Genomic DNA, 18,248 nt, shown 5'->3' with positions numbered 1-18,248 from the left:
TAGCTATTCATTCACATTGGACTGTGATCGATTAGCCTTTGCATGCGGCAAATTTATTGTGAGGAACCCCTTAAGGGTAACAATCACGTAATTATTGTAGTTTCAGTATAATGACACAGTGCCCATGGTTTGCTAACAAATTGAAATACAGTAGAGTGATTAAATTAGTGCCAATAGTTATTTTAATTCTACAAATTATTAGTTTTATAAGATATAGAATTTTTTTGCGATAACCACTTTGTATAACATGTTTTTTCTCTTATCATTTTTTTTGCTTTTGCTGATTGTGCATTGTAATGTTCTGCTTTATAATACTGATGTTATTTTCATGTTTTTTGAAATTGCAGTGGCACCTTTGCTATTTCCATAAATTTTAATTGTTAATAAACAGTCATAAATTTTCCTGTGATCAGTTGGCTCTTGCAATGAGCAAATACTGGTGAACTCCATTAGGGTAACAACCAGAAATTGTTTTCATATTAATGACACAGGGATCATTGGTTTTACTTGCTGACCGAATTATGTCTACACTATCTTTTAAATAGCTGTCACAGATTGTTTTTTTCCTCTTTGAAATTGGTAGATTCTAAAGATGTGTTGAAATTATTGTGTTTTAGCAAGTAGCTGGTGACCTTTTGCCTTTTTCTTTACATTTTTGGTTTAAGTAGGGTGTGAGAAGCCTGCTTTGGAATGTCTTTACATGGCCAGAAAATTCCCTGCACAGTCTTTTCCCGGAGCGTTGGGGTTATGAAAGGTCTCTGTTGGATTCCTTTCATGTTAATTTCTTAAATCTGTTGTCATTTACGGCATAAATTCCTCTTCTAAGTTTACTGTGGTGTTTCTGACTATCTGGGCGGAGACTGAGCAGTGAAACGTGTTACTTTTACACATAAACAAGATCGATCTGTCACACTACTACACTTTACAACACAGATTATATATAATTCATGTCACACAGTCTTATACGGAAACTACATCTGCCTTCTTTTATGTACTGTATATGATAAGATACTGTCATCCCCCTTCCCTTCTGTGTGAGAGGATGAATGAGCAAATGTATTTCTAGTTGCATGCTTGAGGGTAGCAGACAAGCCTGTCTGCTATAGAACAGTAGGACCAACGTCGGAACAGGTAGCTACGCTTTCTAAAAGCAAAGAGGTTTCTATCCTTAGTATGGTCCTGTCCATCCCTTGTCATGTTGGTATAGGAAGCTGCCCCTCTGGCCACTTCCGTTTGTATTTGTGTGCCACCCTCAAGGAGGGACCAGGCCAGTCTGTCCGTGGCGAGCGTCTGAAGTGGTAAGATCTCTGGCTAAGCACGTGTCTGCTAAGTCCGTAGGACAATGGATTTCTTAAGTTCAGCCTAACTGAAAATTTAATCACCTTTATTTCAGGTTTAGCTCTAAAATATCTTATGTTATCTTAAATTGCAGCGCAGTGTAATTCTCGTGTGAAGTTCAGAATATCTTCCGGTAGTTGCTTTGTCACTACTTTGTGAGTAAAGTGGAACCACGTGTTGATCAGTAACTCTAAATAAGATCATCAATCTTAAATGCGAATGTGCGGGAGATTATAACTTCTTGTCTTGACAATTTTTTTCAATATAGCAACTTTTCTTTATGTTCAACCCATGTGGGGTGTACTTTGTGAGACCAGTACCACGTGCTTATACAATTGTTTGACCCATCAGGTTAACAGTAAGACGTTTGTAACCAGTTCGAGGTTTTTCTTTTGTAAATTGCTTTTCGATCTAATTTATTTTAATTATCAAAATTATTGTGGAGCTACACTCTTTGTGTAAACCAAGTTGACCACGTGAAGCATGTGGTGTAATCATGAAAGTAGCGCTCAGCTATTCTTTTCGGGAAGATTTCACAGAGAGTTAGTATGAATTTAGTATACCAGTGTGTGGTAATTACATGACGGACAGGATTGTGCTACGAACGTAACTTCTTTGGGTGAAAATTGAATCGGTTGGTTGTGGTTAATTTCCTCTTGCATATGTTTCAACGTTCTTCGTGTGTTATTTTATGAATGCAGTGTTGTATGCAGTCTCCCAATGTTGGCTCCATATTTGATGTGTTCCGTAAGATTACAAACTCACAATTTCACAGTCCTAAATAAGGCACCAGCTTAGTTATGAGTCACGTTAAAATTTGAAATTTCAATGATCAATGTTAAAATAAATTTCCAAATATAAACTGATTTATTTCTTTTTATTTAAATTCTCTTTTTTATACATGTATATCACCGGATGTCATATGACTATTAAAAGACTATAATCAATGTTAGTCTGGTTGGGAATTCGGTAAGCTAGACTGGATACCTGGTGGTACAGTTGCGCAGTAATGCAAGGTTAACTTCCCCAGACAGCTCACAGCTTTTTAAACCGCTTTTATAGGCTAGCAGTACCGCTTACAAAGAAAAATGATGCAACAACGTTACAGTTCAGATGTGCTAACAAAACTAACGTGGTTCCATTTAAAAAAACGTAGGTTTGTGTTAAAAAACTTACTTCCGTGCATTTTTGTACGTTTTGTATTAAGCAATTATACTAGCCCCTCTCCTCACGTTCGGTCTGTGGAATCTGTTCGTCAGTATTTGATGTGGTTTGCCAAATATATCCAGCTATAACGTTAGGTGATTCACCCTGTATATGTGCAATACTTACAAATTTGAAAGTACACGCACTAGTCATACTTGATAGACGAGGAAAGTCTTGCTGAAGGAAAAACAAACGAGTACAGTATAAGTGCAAACTGGATAAGAGGTCACACCACGCCTCTAATACACTTTAAATTTTAGATTTATTAGATAAGTAGAGACTCTCACATGACGTGAAATAAGTTTTCTGACCACACGACTGCACGCTGAATTAATACATGGTTGAATATATGAAGAAAGTATTAGTAGCCGTAGAGCCGCTATACAGCTAGCCATGAAGATCTAATTTTGAGTTACTATTAGGTTTTTCTTCCAGGAAACGGTGCATCGACACGTCCTAAAATGAAGAAAGATAAATGCTTGTAGGTACCATATAAACATAAGATAGGACCACACCGCAAGTAATTGTAGTTGAAAATTTATGATAAATATGAATGTGATAGTGTGAAAGTATGTGAAGAAGAAAACAGTTGCAGCACGTCACTTATCACGACGCTTAACTATGGTTGAGTACTACCAAATAAAAAAATGGCTCTGAGCACCCTGGGACTTAACTTCTGAGGTCATCAGTCCTCTAGAACTTAGAACTACTTAAACCTAACTAACCTAAGGACATCACACACATCCATGCCCGAGGCAGGATTCGAATCTGCGACCGTAGCCTCTCGGCCACTCCAGCCGGCGTGCCACCAAATAATCATGGGGCGAAACGTAACTGCCGTGAGCAGCGACTACCCATGAAAGCGACAAACACCTGAATTACATTGAAACTTTTATGCACGTTTGTTACTTACGTAAACATTGGTTTACATTCATTATATGTAACATATCGTATTGATGGTACAGCCTGAAAACCTCAGCACATGAAACGGTTAAACTTTATACAATGAACGTAACATGTAAATTATGAGCGGCACTTTTAAACACTGAATAAGAATTGGTACGATTGGTCTCGTCAGATTTGAGTTATGCTGAGAAACAATAAACTATTTTGTTCTTGGGATCACAGTTAAGTCTATTATCGAGACGTAACTGATCACATAAGTGCCTTTCCGTGGAATTTCCGCAATTCTGTAGTGTTTAGATCCTTCCTGGGGAATGCTAGCAAGGCGAGGCCATGCGTAGTTATCTGAGAGGCGCGTAGTATCTATTGTAGTGACTATTGTTTACTTCTTTGATTCTTTTTCAATTGATAAATGTAACGAAAAAGGAATCTGACAAAATGTACTAAAACCAAACGACAAGTAACGACCCTACTTATAAAAAGGTGAGAGTATATGTTACAGACTATAATGTATATGAGCGACGATAATGCCATGTCAGCAAATGAATAGGGTAAGTGTATTTTGTAATTGTATTTGTATTTTACTATGTTATGTGTACAGAATGTGCAAAGAACACTACAAAAACTTTATGTAATGCAACTGCATGCAAGACTCTATAAAACAAAGAGCAAAAACACTCGAAACCTGGCTGCTAAGCGGTAAGTGAACATATATTAAAGGAAGACGTGGGTGTGCGTGCAGTAAACTATAAATTGTAATACTTTGTGGAACATGAATTTTCTGCACTCGACAACGTCGCAAAAGCGGCCAGGAACATGTCAACGGTTGTCGGATGTACGACTGGTCTCCCCACTGAATAAACTAGAGTGACGAGGTGAAATAAATCCCTCGGGCCTCTGATATGGAAACCAGTTTTCACCACATCGAAGATCTCACAAAGGATCACGCCGCTGAACACGAACTTCACAAATTTGTGCAGAGAAAGCCATGGTAAACGCACGATACGGACACTCTGGCCTCGTACAGGACGTGTGAGTGCAAACTGTGATGATAACGGACGTTGGGCTGCACGCGCACACTTGGCAAGCTAAACACTGTGCAGATGCTAACTGACAATAATGGGACTAAACTGTCGATTCGTCCAGACCATGTGCGTGTGTGTTTAATGAAGCCGACATGCCTATATAAATTCAGGATAACTCCAATGGTCATAATTAAAGGCTGTGCCCACATCGGCCAGGATTATCAAACCTCAAAAAGGGAAATAAGATCAGCCATTCTGCACCTCCGTATGATGTCAGTGCACAATTGTATTCAATCATATTATTTTTCTTTCTTATGGACACCGCCAGATGTAAATTAACGGGTTGTTTTGTGGCAAGCCTAATATTTTGGCACGTCGTTAAATATCTGTATAAAACAAAGTAAGATATACGAATTTTAAATTATTAATTTATGTATCTTCACCTTTTTGTTTCGGGAAATGGTAGCGTATGGACGTATGCTTGGATGCGTCGCACCAGCATTGTTAAAAATGTGTATTTCACCGTTCACTAAAAGTATTATAAAAAGTTATTAGAAAATGGATATTTATTCGTACAGTTGTATGTTCAACTCCCATCTGTTCATCATTTCACTCGCCGCCGAGATCCTGCATCAAGAGGTTCGGTGCAGACAAGAATAGTTTATGCCGTATGTGGAGGAGCATTCCTGCTTCGACAGGGTCACAGTCAAGACTAAACACAGTGGAATTGATGTGAAGGTAAAGACTCAGACTTGATAGGCACCTACTGAACTTCATTTACTTATGCTAAAAATATTGTGCTTCGTGTGTTTAAGAACTTACAGACAGATCGACAGTTTCAATATGTTCGATGATTATTTGGTACTGCGCACTAGAGGGAGCAACTGTACGTAATGCCAATAATGTTTATTAGCCATGAGTGTAATGATACTCGAAGTCTGCTGATATTGGTATCAGTTAAAGTTCACCCAGGATTGTACACAAATTCATAAATTATAAAGGGCGTTCAAAAAGAAACAAGCCGGAGTCATAATTTCAGAAACCAGTACCTGTATGCACCTGGCTGTTGGGACACTTGTCCCACTGTGACACGAGGCGGTGAATGGCTGTCTCATAAAATTCCCGAGGCTGCTATGATAACCAGTTCCGCACGTACAGCTGGACGTCTTCATCCGATGTGAATTGTTTGCCCCTCAGAGCCTTTCTAAGGGGACCAAAAATGGCGCAATCACAGGAAGACAAGTCCAGACTGCATGGAGAACAATCCATTTGAATTTCCGCAGGAGTGCCGCGACTGTGTTTGTCGTATGAGGCTTTGCATTTTCGAGCAGCAGAATGCCCCCACAGGTGAGATTGCATGATCTTTTTGATTTGATCGCTTGGCGAAGGGTGGTCAAGGTTTGCGAGCATTCACTGTTGTCCCATGCTGCAGGGATTAAATCAGAAGGGGGTCAAAGAAGAGCTTCAGCATAACCTTTGCTGCACTCTTGAAGATGGACTTCGTATCCACTGGGGTCTCATATACAAGTGACTTTACACATCCTCATAGGAAATAATCAAGGGGGTTGGGGCCACTTAACCTCGCAGGCCGTGGAATAGTCTCCCTCACCAATCCAGCGACCAGGATAACACTGAACAGCACTGAGTAATGAATGGGTCTGTCGTTGATTCATGGCTCGTCCTGTCATGTCTACATCTACATCTACATCTACATTTATACTCCGCAAGCCACCCAACGGTGTGTGGCGGAGGGCACTTTATGTGCCACTGTCAATATCTCCCTTTCCTGTTCCAGTCGCGTATGGTTCGCGGGAAGAACGACTGTCTGAAAGCCTCTGTGCGCGCTCTAATCTCTCTAATTTTACATTCGTGATCTCCTCGGGAGGTATAAGTAGGGGGAAGCAATATATTCGATACCTCATCCAGAAACGCACCCTCTCGAAACCTGGCGAGCAAGCTACACCGCGATGCAGAGCGCCTCTCTTGCAGAGTCTGCCACTTGAGTTTGTTAAACATCTCCGTAACGCTATCACGGTTACCAAATAACCCTGTGACGAAACGCGCCGCTCTTCTTTGGATCTTCTCTATCTCCTCCGTCAACCCGATCTGGTACGGATCCCACACTGATGAGCAATACTCAAGTATAGGTCGAACGAGTGTTTTGTAAGCCACCTCCTTTGTTGATGGACTACATTTTCTAAGGACTCTCCCAATGAATCTCAACCTGGTACCCGCCTTACCAACAATTAATTTTATATGATCATTCCACTTCAAATCGTTCCGCACGCATACTCCCAGATATTTTACAGAAGTAACTGCTACCAGTGTTTGTTCCGCTATCATATAATCATACAATAAAGGATCCTTCTTTCTATGTATTCGCAATACATTACATTTGTCTATGTTAAGGATCAGTTGCCACTCCCTGCACCAAGTGCCTATCCGCTGCAGATCTTCCTGCATTTCGCTACAATTTTCTAATGCTGCAACTTCTCTGTATACTACAGCATCATCCGCGAAAAGCCGCATGGAACTTCCGACACTATCTACTAGGTCATTTATATATATTGTGAAAAGCAATGGTCCCATAACACTCCCCTGTGGCACGCCAGAGGTTACTTTAACGTCTGTAGATGTCTCTCCATTGAGAACAACATGCTGTGTTCTGTTTGCTAAAAACTCTTCAATCCAGCCACACAGCTGGTCTGATATTCCGTAGGCTCTTACTTTGTTTATCAGACGACAGTGCGGAACTGTATCGAACGCCTTCCGGAAGTCAAGGAAAATGGCATCTACCTGGGAGCCTGTATCTAATATTTTCTGGGTTTCATGAACAAATAATGCGAGTTGGGTTTCACACGATCGCTGTTTCCGGAATCCATGTTGATTCCTACATAGTAGATTCTGAGTTTCCAAAAACGACATGATACTCGAGCAAAAGACATGTTCTAAAATTCTACAACAGATCGACGTCAGAGAGATAGGTCTATAGTTTTGCGCATCTGCTCGACGACCCTTCTTGAAGACTGGGACTACCTGTGCTCTTTTCCAATCATTTGGAACCTTCTGTTCCTCTAGAGACTTGCGGTACACGGCTGTTAGAAGGGGGGCAAGTTCTTTCGCGTACTCTGTGTAGAATCGAATTGGTATCCCGTCAGGTCCAGTGGACTTTCCTCTGTTGAGTGATTCCAGTTGCTTTTCTATTCCTTGGACACTTATTTCAATGTCAGCCATTTTTTCGTTGGTGCGAGGATTTAGAGAAGGAACTGCAGTGCGGTCTTCCTCTGTGAAACAGCTTTGGAAAAAGGTGTTTAGTATTTCAGCTTTACGCTTGTCATCCTCTGTTTCAATGCCATCATCATCCCAGAGTGTCTGGACATGATGTTTCGAGCCACTTACTGATTTAACGTAAGACCAGAACTTCCTAGGATTTTCTGTCAAGTCGGTACCTAGTATTTTACTTTCGAATTCACTGAACGCTTCACGCATAGCCCTCCTTACGCTAACTTTGACATCGTTTAGCTTCTGTTTGTCTGAGAGGTTTTGGCTGCGTTTAAACTTGGAGTGAAGCTCTCTTTGCTTTCGCAGTAGTTTCCTAACTTTGTTGTTGTACCACGGTGGGTTTTTCCCGTCCCTCACAGTTTTGCTCGGCACGTACCTGTCTAAAACGCATTTAACGGTTGCCTTGAACTTTTTCCATAAACACTCAACATTGTCAGTGTCGGAACAGAAATTTTCGTTTTGATCTGTTAGGTAGTCTGAAATCTGCCTTCTATTACTCTTGCTAAACAGATAAACCTTCCTCCCTTTTTTTATATTCCTATTAACTTCCATATTCAGGGATGCTGCAACGGCCTTATGATCACTGATTCCCTGTTCTGCACTTACAGAGTCGAAAAGTTCGGGTCTGTTTGTTATCAGTAGGTCCAAGATGTTATCTCCACGAGTCGGTTCTCTGTTTAATTGCTCGAGGTAATTTTCGGATAGTGCACTCAGTATAATGTCACTCGATGCTCTGTCCCTACCACCCGTCCTAAACATCTGAGTGTCCCAGTCTATATCTGGTAAATTAAAATCTCCACCTAAGACCATAACATGCTGAGAAAATTTATGTGAAATGTATTCCAAATTTTCTCTCAGTTGTTCTGCCACTAATGCTGCTGAGTCGGGGGGTCGGTAAAAGGAGCCAATTATTAACCTTGCTCGGTTGTTGAGTGTAACCTCCACCCATAATAATTCACAGGAACTATCCACTTCTACTTCACTACAGGATAAACTACTACTAACAGCGACGAACACTCCGCCACCGGTTGCATGCAATCTATCCTTTCTAAACACCGTCTGTGCCTTTGTAAAAATTTCGGCAGAATTTATCTCTGGCTTCAGCCAGCTTTCTGTACCTATAACGATTTCAGCTTCGGTGCTTTCTATCAGCGCTTGAAGTTCCGGTACTTTACCAACGCAGCTTCGACAGTTTACAATTACAATACCGATTGCTGCTTGGTCCCCGCATGTCCTGACTTTGCCCCGCACCCGTTGAGGCTGTTGCCCTTTCTGCACTTGCCCGAGGCCATCTAACCTAAAAAACCGCCCAGCCCACGCCACACAACCCCTGCTACCCGTGTAGCCGCTTGTTGCGTGTAGTGGACTCCTGACCTATCCAGCGGAACCCGAAACCCCACCACCCTATGGCGCAAGTCGAGGAATCTGCAGCCCACATGGTCGCAGAACCGTCTCAACCTCTGATTCAGACCCTCCACTCGGCTCTGTACCAAAGGTCCGCAGTCAGTCCTGTCGACGATGCTGCAGATGGTGAGCTCTGCTTTCATCCCGCTAGCGAGACTGGCAGTCTTCACCAAATCAGATAGCCGCCGGAAGCCAGAGAGGATTTCCTCCGATCCATAGCGACACACATCATTGGTGCCGACATGAGCGACCACCTGCAGATGGGTGCACCCTGTACCCTTCATGGCATCCGGAAGGACCCTTTCCACATCTGGAATGACTCCCCCCGGTATGCACACGGAGTGCACTTTGGTTTTCTTCCCCTCCCTTGCTGCCATATCCCTAAGGGGCCCCATTACGCGCCTGACGTTGGAGCTCCCAACTACCAGTAAGCCCACCCTCTGCGACTGCGCGGATCTTGCAGACTGAGGGGCAACCTCTGGAACAGGACAAGCAGCCATGTCAGGCTGAAGATCAGTATCAGCCTGAGACAGAGCCTGAAACCGGTTCGTCAGACAAACTGGAGAGGCCTTCCGTTCAGCCCTCCGGAATGTCTTTCGCCCCCTGCCACACCTTGAGACGACCTCCCACTCTACCACAGGTGAGGGATCAGCCTCAATGCGGGCAGTATCCCGGGCAACCACAGTCGTAGTCCGATCGGGGGATGCGTGGGACGAGCTGGCCGTCCCCGACAAACCCCCATCCGGACCCCCACAGTGATGCCCATTGGCAACAGCCTCAAGCTGTGTGACCGAAGCCAACACTGCCTGAAGCTGGGAGCGAAGGGATGCCAACTCAGCCTGCATCCGAACACAGCAGTTGCAGTCCCTATCCATGCTAAAAACTGTGCAAAGAACGTCTGTCACAATGTAAATACGATGCAACAGGGCCACCTAATGGATAAGTAAAGAAAACAAAACCTGCATCATGACTTCCTAGTAATCAGGTTCGTCCTTCTTGTTTTCTTGAAGGAAACAGTGTATGTACATGTAAATAAACAGAGCAGTACGTGTCAACTTGAACTGATATTAGCTGTAAACACGGTAGAGAAATTTACTTCCATATTTCCTTAAGCTGGCTTCCCCGACCCCAGGTTTCGTACCTCAAATTGTTCAGCGGAGTATTCAATATGTACTGTAACATTTTTCTCGCTCTTAGGGAAACAACCTGTATAAGCCTTATAAAATGGTAATGTCGTGAAATTGTTCCCATGACGCATTTTTGTTAGTATTGTTTTACTTTTCTGGATAATGTTCTTGTACATGATTATTGAACGTCGCTTTTAATGAATATCCAAGCACAGCAATGAAAAAAATCAGGGGGTAATATAAGTCACCTGTGGTAGATGTTTAACGATCTTGGAAGCTATTCATTGCCTGCTTTTAAAAACCTTTCTGTCCTGACGTAGTCCTTCGCTACCTGTTTCTGTAAACTTAGCTGTTTTCATTGTTCTGTGATTTCCCGTCAGATCACCGAAGCGTTGTCGGGCTGGGCTAGCTCTTGGGGTGGGTGACCGTCTGGTCTGCCGAACGCTGTTGGCAAGCGGGCTGCACTCAGTCCTTGTGAGGCAAACTGAGGAGCTACTTGATTGACGAGTAGCCGCTCCGGTCTCGGAAACTGACTTATGGTCGGGAGAGCGGTGTGCTGACCGCATGCCCATCCATATTCGCATCCAGTGACGCCTATGATCTGATGTTGACACGGCGGTCGGTCAGTCCCGTTGGGCCTTCACGGCCTGTTCAGGAGGAGCTTAGTTTTTTAGTTCCCACTGTTAATTTTGGTGTGCACTGTACACAAAGCTTGCCCGTGGCGCCCCTCCAAGCGTGCCACTCGAAGCAGTCCCTACTGTTTGTGAAACAGACTCGGACACCACCACATCTGCATACCCAGTAAGCATATTGGCCAAGCTTGCAAGAAATATGATACCGTTAAAAAGCAATCATATTTTCGGTGGCAACGGAATAACATAATGACAGTTTGAATGACACGGAGATTTGGTGACCGTCCTGTAATGTGATGAATTCTTTGAAAAATTGCACGTTAACGGATTCTCCGCACATTGCAGTGGATGCATACAGGCAGAACACTGTAACACCCACTTATTGGACAGCTTTTCAATGTAAATGTACAGCATCTGAATTTCCTACTACTGCACTCCCACCCCGTGTTCGGTAGAAAGTTGCAGCGAGTTTTAGAGGAAGTTTGGCAACTTTCCCGGACAGCAACTAATCAGACAGACTCGCGCTTCGCAGACAGCTGGTGGGAACGGATTGTCGGGGGGCAGCTGATAGCGTCAGTCCTCCAGGGACCTCCCGCGTCCAGCAGCTGCGGCCACTCCTCTCCATTCCAGGACCGACGCTTGTTCCTGTCCCCTTTCCAGGAGCGCTTTATCGTAGGTCGCTGGAGCGAGGAACGGTACCTAGTGAGTGGAAAAAAGCGCAGGTCATTGCCTTTTCCTGTTACCGTTCTAGGACAGATGCCATTACTAAAAGGCCTCTATCGTTGTCGTCAGTTTGTTGTAGAATTAAGGAAAATGTTTTATGTCCAAGAATTGTCTGTGGTGAACGAAAATCTCGCCTATAGAAATCAACATGGACTCCGCAAATAAAGATGTTGCGAAACTCAGTTCGATCTGTTTCTCCATGTGATCCACAGCGCTGAAGACAACGACGCCTCATGCTGCTGCCGTGTTCCTTGAGTTCAGGAAGGCATTTGACACCGCCCTACGCTGCCGATTAATGAGAAAAACACGAGCGTGCCGAGTGCCGGAACACATATCCGACTGCATTCAGGACTCTTTGCAGAGAACCAAGATTGCGGCCGGCCAGTGTGGCCGAGCGGTTCTAGGCGCTACAGTCTGGAACCGCGCGACCGCTCCGGTCGCAGGTTCGAATCCTGCCTCAGGCATGGATGTGTGTGATGCCCTTTGGTTAGTTAGGTTTAAGTAGTTCTAAGTTCTAGGGGACTGATGACCTCAGATGTTAAGTCCCATAGTGCTTAGAGGCATTTGAACCATTTGAACCAAGATTGCGCTTTATTGGCAGAACACTTAGAAGATGCAACGGGCCCTTTAGGGCCGCCTACATTACGCTTATCCGTCTTTTTTTGGAGTACTGATGCTCGGTTTGGGATCCTCCTTATTTGGCATCAGTCTTGTGCTGGTTTGATGCGGTCCGACACGAATTACTCTCCTCTTCATCTGAGAGCAGCACTTGCAACCTATGTCCTCAATTATTGTTGGATGTATTCCAATATGTCTTCCCCTACAGTTTCGCCCTCTACAGCTTCCTCTAGTACCATGGAAGTCACAGATGTCATATCACCCTGACCCTTCTCCTTTTCAGTGTTTTCATATGTATTTTCCTCTCCGATTTTGCACGGAACCTCCTTATTCCTTCCTTTATCATCCCACCTAATTTTCAACATTCGTCTATAGCACTGCAACTCGATGCTTCGATGCTTCGATTCTCTTCTGCTCCTATTTTTCCACCAGACAGGACGGAATTCTCGGCACACGGACCATGCCGTCCAACGTCAACGTTGAGCGTGCTGTGTTCAGAATGCTGCTGAACGATCAGAAACGAGGCGACTTGTGCACACGATACGTGGGCCCCGACGTGGTATACGCGATCGCAGTTGTCAGCTGTATCTGGCTCGTAAATCACACTGTTTATGAAATGGACTGGCTTAGAATTCCTGTATTAGTTCTGTTACAACTTGCAACCTATGTCTGCAGAACAGGTATTTCCGGCTGTAGTATACATAAATAAAAACTTCAATATCTGCGAAAACATTACATTGCCAAAAGAAAAGTACCATGTCCAATTAACAAGGACATTGGGTTATAAAAGTTCCATTATAAACAGTGCGATACAAATTTACAATAGTTACCCACATTATCAACATTATCCACATTGTTTCATCGTTCTCACATTTTAGTAAAGCTCTAATTCTTACTTGACCACTCTGACAGCTCACAAGGAAACCTCCCCATCGCAGCCACCTCAGATTTAGTTATAAGTTGGCGTAGTGGATAGGCCTTGAAAAATTGAACACAGATCAATCGAGTATACAGGAAGACGTTGTGTGGAACTATGAAAAAAATAAGTAAAATATACAAACTGAGTAGTCCATGCGAAGATATGCAACATCAAGGACAATGACAATTACCGAGCGCCGTGGTCCCGTGGCTAGCGAGAACAGCTACGGAACGAGAGGTCCTAGGTTCAAGTCTTCCCTCGAGTAAAAAGTTTAATTTTTTATTTTCAGTTTGTGTGACAAACTATTATGTTTTCATCACTTTTTTGGGAGTGATTATGACGTCCACAAGAAAACCTAAATCGGGCAAGGTAGAAGAATCTTTTTATCCATTCGCTAAGTGTACAAGTTAGGTGGGTCGACAACATACTCCTGTCACGTGACGCACATGCCGTCACCAATTTCGTATAGAATATATCAGACGTGTTTTCCTGTGGAGGAATCGGTTGACCTATGATCTTGCGATCAAATGTTTTCGGTTCCCATTGGAGAGGCACGTCCTTTCGTCTACTAATCGCACGGTTTTGCGGTGCGGTTGCAAAACACAGACACTAAACTTATTACAGTGAACAGAGACAAGAATGAACGAACGGACAGACCATAACTTTGCGAAAATAAAGAAAGTAAAATTTTCGGTTGAGGGAAGACTTGAACTATGGACCTCTCATTCCGCAGCCTCGCACGCTAACCACGGGACCACCGCGCTCCTAAGACCGTTTTCTCCTTGATGTACCTATCTTACAAATGGACTACTCAGTCTGTATATTTTGCTTTTTTTTTTTCATAGTTCCACACAACTTCTTCCTGTTTTCTCGATTGATCTGTGTTCAGTTTCTCAGGGCCTATCCACTGTGCCAATTTATAACTAAATCTGAGGTGGGTGCGATGGGGAGGTTCTCTTGTCAGTAGCAGGATCTTTACAACATGTCAATTAGAAAACATAACAGAAAACAGGGCAAAATATCTTACTGCGGCTGGTGCAAACTTCTCAGTAGATTAAGGCAATCGAATAAATGCACTCCTGAGAAAGAACGCACTTACATTCACATAACATCGAATATACATACTTACATTTAAACTAATAAGAACGTATCATAACCTATTAAAAACGCGAAGGTTAGGGAAAAAATACTAGAATTTAGTGGGACACGAACCGTCCACACACCACTAGCTTCATAACGAATCTGCAATGCTAACGCGCTAAGGCGGGCACGTATTAGAAAAGACCATATCTCGTTTTTTATCACGTACTGAAATATATAAACAAAGCTATATTACTAACTGAGATTTAGCTATAACAAATTGTATCACGAACAATGCGTTTTTTGGTGGATCGTTAACTGTCCGTTGCCTTCAAATGGTATACTCTCATAATATACAAGTTGCAATAATTATTTTACTACGAATATGACGTACCTGATCACTTTATTACAACGAATCGTACAGTTGCCGGCGGATTTCTCGAGATCTCCTCAGTTTGCTTCTGCACAGAAACTGCGTATGTACAGTACATAAGGGTTTCAACTGAAAGCCAATATGACGGCTCACAACCCTGCGCCGAAGGGAGATGCTGTGCGTGTGACGGTGGAGTTCTGCCGTTCATTGCTCGACGTTCAAATGCAGTCCCTGTGCCGACAGCTTGACGGAGCTCATCAAGGAAGTTCAAAGAAGAGCAGCAAGTTTCGCATTATCGAGAAATAGGTAGGAGAGTGTCACTGACATGATACAGGTTTTGGAGTGGATATTATTAACACAAAGGCGTTTTTCGTTGCGGCGGAATCTTCTCAAGAAATGTCAATCACAAATTTTCTCCTCCGAATCCGAAAATATTTTGTTGACGTCAACCTACATAGGGAGAAACGATCATCATGATAAAACAAGGGAAATAAAAGTGCGCACGGTAAGATATAGGTGTTCGTTTTCCCAGACGCTGTTCAGACTGGAAGAATAGAGAATCTTTGTGATGGTGGTTTGACGAACCCTGTCCCAGGCACTTCAGTATGATTTGTAGAGTATACTTCTAGATGTAGATGTAAATACAGAGGACTCAACACGTCGCCCTTTATGGGACAAAATCCGCAGATATAAGAGCAATTTTCGGAGTGTTCCAGTGAAGTATTATAGGACGATTACTCTTCACAGTGTATATCAATTATCTCGTAGAAAGCGTCGGAATTAAGACTGTTTCAAGACGCCGCAGATATCTGTAAGAAGGTATCAATGCCAGAAGAGCATATCGATGTGCGGAATGATCTGCAGACTATTGATGAATGGTCCAGGCTCTGGCAGTTGACCCTGAACGCAAATACACGTGACATATTCCTCGTAAATACGGAAAGAAATCCAATACCTAGGTGTAGCTATGCACAGTGACCTTAAGCGGAACGACTACGTAAAACAAGCAATAGGGAAAGCAGACGCCAGACTCTGATTCATAGGAAGAAGCTTTATAAATGTAACTCAGTCATGAAGGAAGTGACTTACAAGGCGCTTGTTCGACCGGTTCTTGGGTATTGCTCATGAATCTGGGACCATTACCAGGTAGGATTAATATAACAGATAGAGAAGATCCAAAGTTTCGTCACAGGAACGTTTAGTTGGCACGAGAGCCTTTCTCACCCATAAGAATTATATCATAATCATGTAATAATAGCAGGGGTTAACTAGTTATTTTCAGCATCACATCCCATTGTAATTCTGGTGCAGTAAAATATCAAGATGGATCTAAATCATAAGCTTTTATAAAAAAAAATCTTAAATTTTCAAACACATCAGCCAATAACAAAACACAAGTTTCAACATACATTTCACAATATTCGCCAAGATTTTTGATACTAAATTTTTCCCAAACAAATTTTCCGTGTTTATAATTTTCTTTACTTATTTCACAGTCGTTCAGTTTATTGTAAAATTATTTTTTTTCCTGATAGTTGTGTCTCTTCAAATTTCTTCCAAGAATCCATGTGACTGTATGGATTGACATCTTTTCTGATCTTCTGAGATGAATTACTTCATTTAATTCTCTCTCAAATTTGATGAAAGTTTCTCAAGTGAAGAAGCCATAAATCTGAATGCATCTTCAAATTTTCTTTTGTCTTGCCAAAACTAATGGATCTCTCTTAATTGTTGGATATCAAATCTATTTCTTTTTTACCATAACCTAGTTCTTTCACAAAGAACTTTGAGTCATATAAAGATAAACTATGCAAATAAATTGGTACAAAACTATGATGTGTTGGTTTTAGATTAAAATTATTGCATAACATATTTTTGTATTTTCCAGTTTTGTGATAATGATGATGAATCTTTTTATCTTTCTGGGAGTAATGAGACCTAAAGAGTGAGCTAATTCTTGATTTTGTGTGCCTCAATTGTTCTTCAGGAATTAATGGTCTCATTTTTTTCAATTTCAGAATAAATTCTTTTACTTTTTGTTTCACAAATTCGACGAATGTTTTTGACAATTTGGTCCTCTGTATACAACTGGGCCTTATAATGTGCATTCATCTACTTGATAAAGCAAGAAAAACCACATAGTTCACATTTTTGATATTTCATGATATAATACGATTCTGGATTGGTTGACAATTATTCATCTTTAAGAGCAAACTTTCAGAATCAGCATAAATAATGAATGGGAATTTTTGTGTATGCTGATAATATTTAAAATCCACATATGAGCCTTTTGCTGGTAATTCTACATTTAATCACTTGTTAACTAAACAGTTTTTTAATGTTTCTTTACTATTCATATGGAGTATACACTACATGTAACGTAGATTTTATAGCCCACATTAAAATATCTTTGATCATTATTTTTTACACTAACACACACTTTCTTACTTTTTAATTTACCTGGTAATTCCATGTAAGATGATCCTCTCAGTGGAACACATCTATTGATAATAACTCTATTTACAGTCAAGCTGTAACCTAGTGCTTGAAAATCAGTCATTTTTAATCAGCTATTTTTAGTTATTTTTCGTACAATTTTATGGCTGGAACTTAAAATCCATAATATTTTCACTAAAATTTTTTAAAAGTTGCTGTCAAAGTGTATATAGTTTTAGATTATCTTTCACAATTTTCGTAATTTTCTAGTTTAACATATTACAGGGTTATAAATATTGAATCAAATAGGGGTACTACAGGAGTAGGTTTGATAATGAATAAAAAATAGGAGTACGGGTAAGCTACTATACACTGCATAGTGAATGCATTATTGTGGCCAAGATAGACACGAAGCCCATGGCTCCTACAGTAGTACAAGTTTATCTGCCAACTAGCTCTGCAGATGACGAAGAAATTCATGAAACGTATGATGAGATAAAAGAAATTATTCAGGCAGTGAAGGGAGACGAAAATTTAATAGTCATGGATGACTGGAATTCGAGAGTAGGAAAAGGGAAAGAAGGAAACATAGTAGGTGAATATGGATTGGAGATAAGAAATGAAAGGGGAAGACGTTTGGTAGAATTTTCCACAGAGCATAACATAATCTTAGCCGACAATTGGTTCAAGAATCATAAAAGGAGGTTGTGTACATGGAAGTATCCTGGAGATACTAGGGGATGAGATAGATTATAGAATGGTAAGACAGAGATTTAGGAACCAGGTTTTAAATTGGAAGACATTTCCAGGGGCAGATGTGGACTCTGACCGCACTCTATTGCTCATGAACTGTAGATTAAAACTAAAGAAACTGAGGGAAGGTGGGAATTTAAGATGGGGCCTGGATAAACTGACTAAACCAGAAGTTGAACAGAGCTTCAGGGAGTGCATAAGGGAGCAAGTGACAGGAATGGGGGAAAGATATACAGTAGCAGAAGAATGGAAAGCTCTGAGGGATGAAGTAGTGAAGGCAGCAAAGGATCAAGTAGGTAAAATGACAAAGGCTAGTAGGAATCCTTGGGTAACAGATGAGACATTGAATTTAATTGATGATAGGAGAAAATATAAAAGCGCAGTAAATGAAGCACACAAAAAGGAATACAAACGTCTCAAAAATGAGAT

Source organism: Schistocerca cancellata, chromosome 6, assembly GCF_023864275.1.
Source record: "Schistocerca cancellata isolate TAMUIC-IGC-003103 chromosome 6, iqSchCanc2.1, whole genome shotgun sequence".
Lineage (NCBI taxonomy): Eukaryota > Metazoa > Arthropoda > Insecta > Orthoptera > Acrididae > Schistocerca > Schistocerca cancellata.
Note: the sequence above shows the minus strand (reverse complement) of the source record.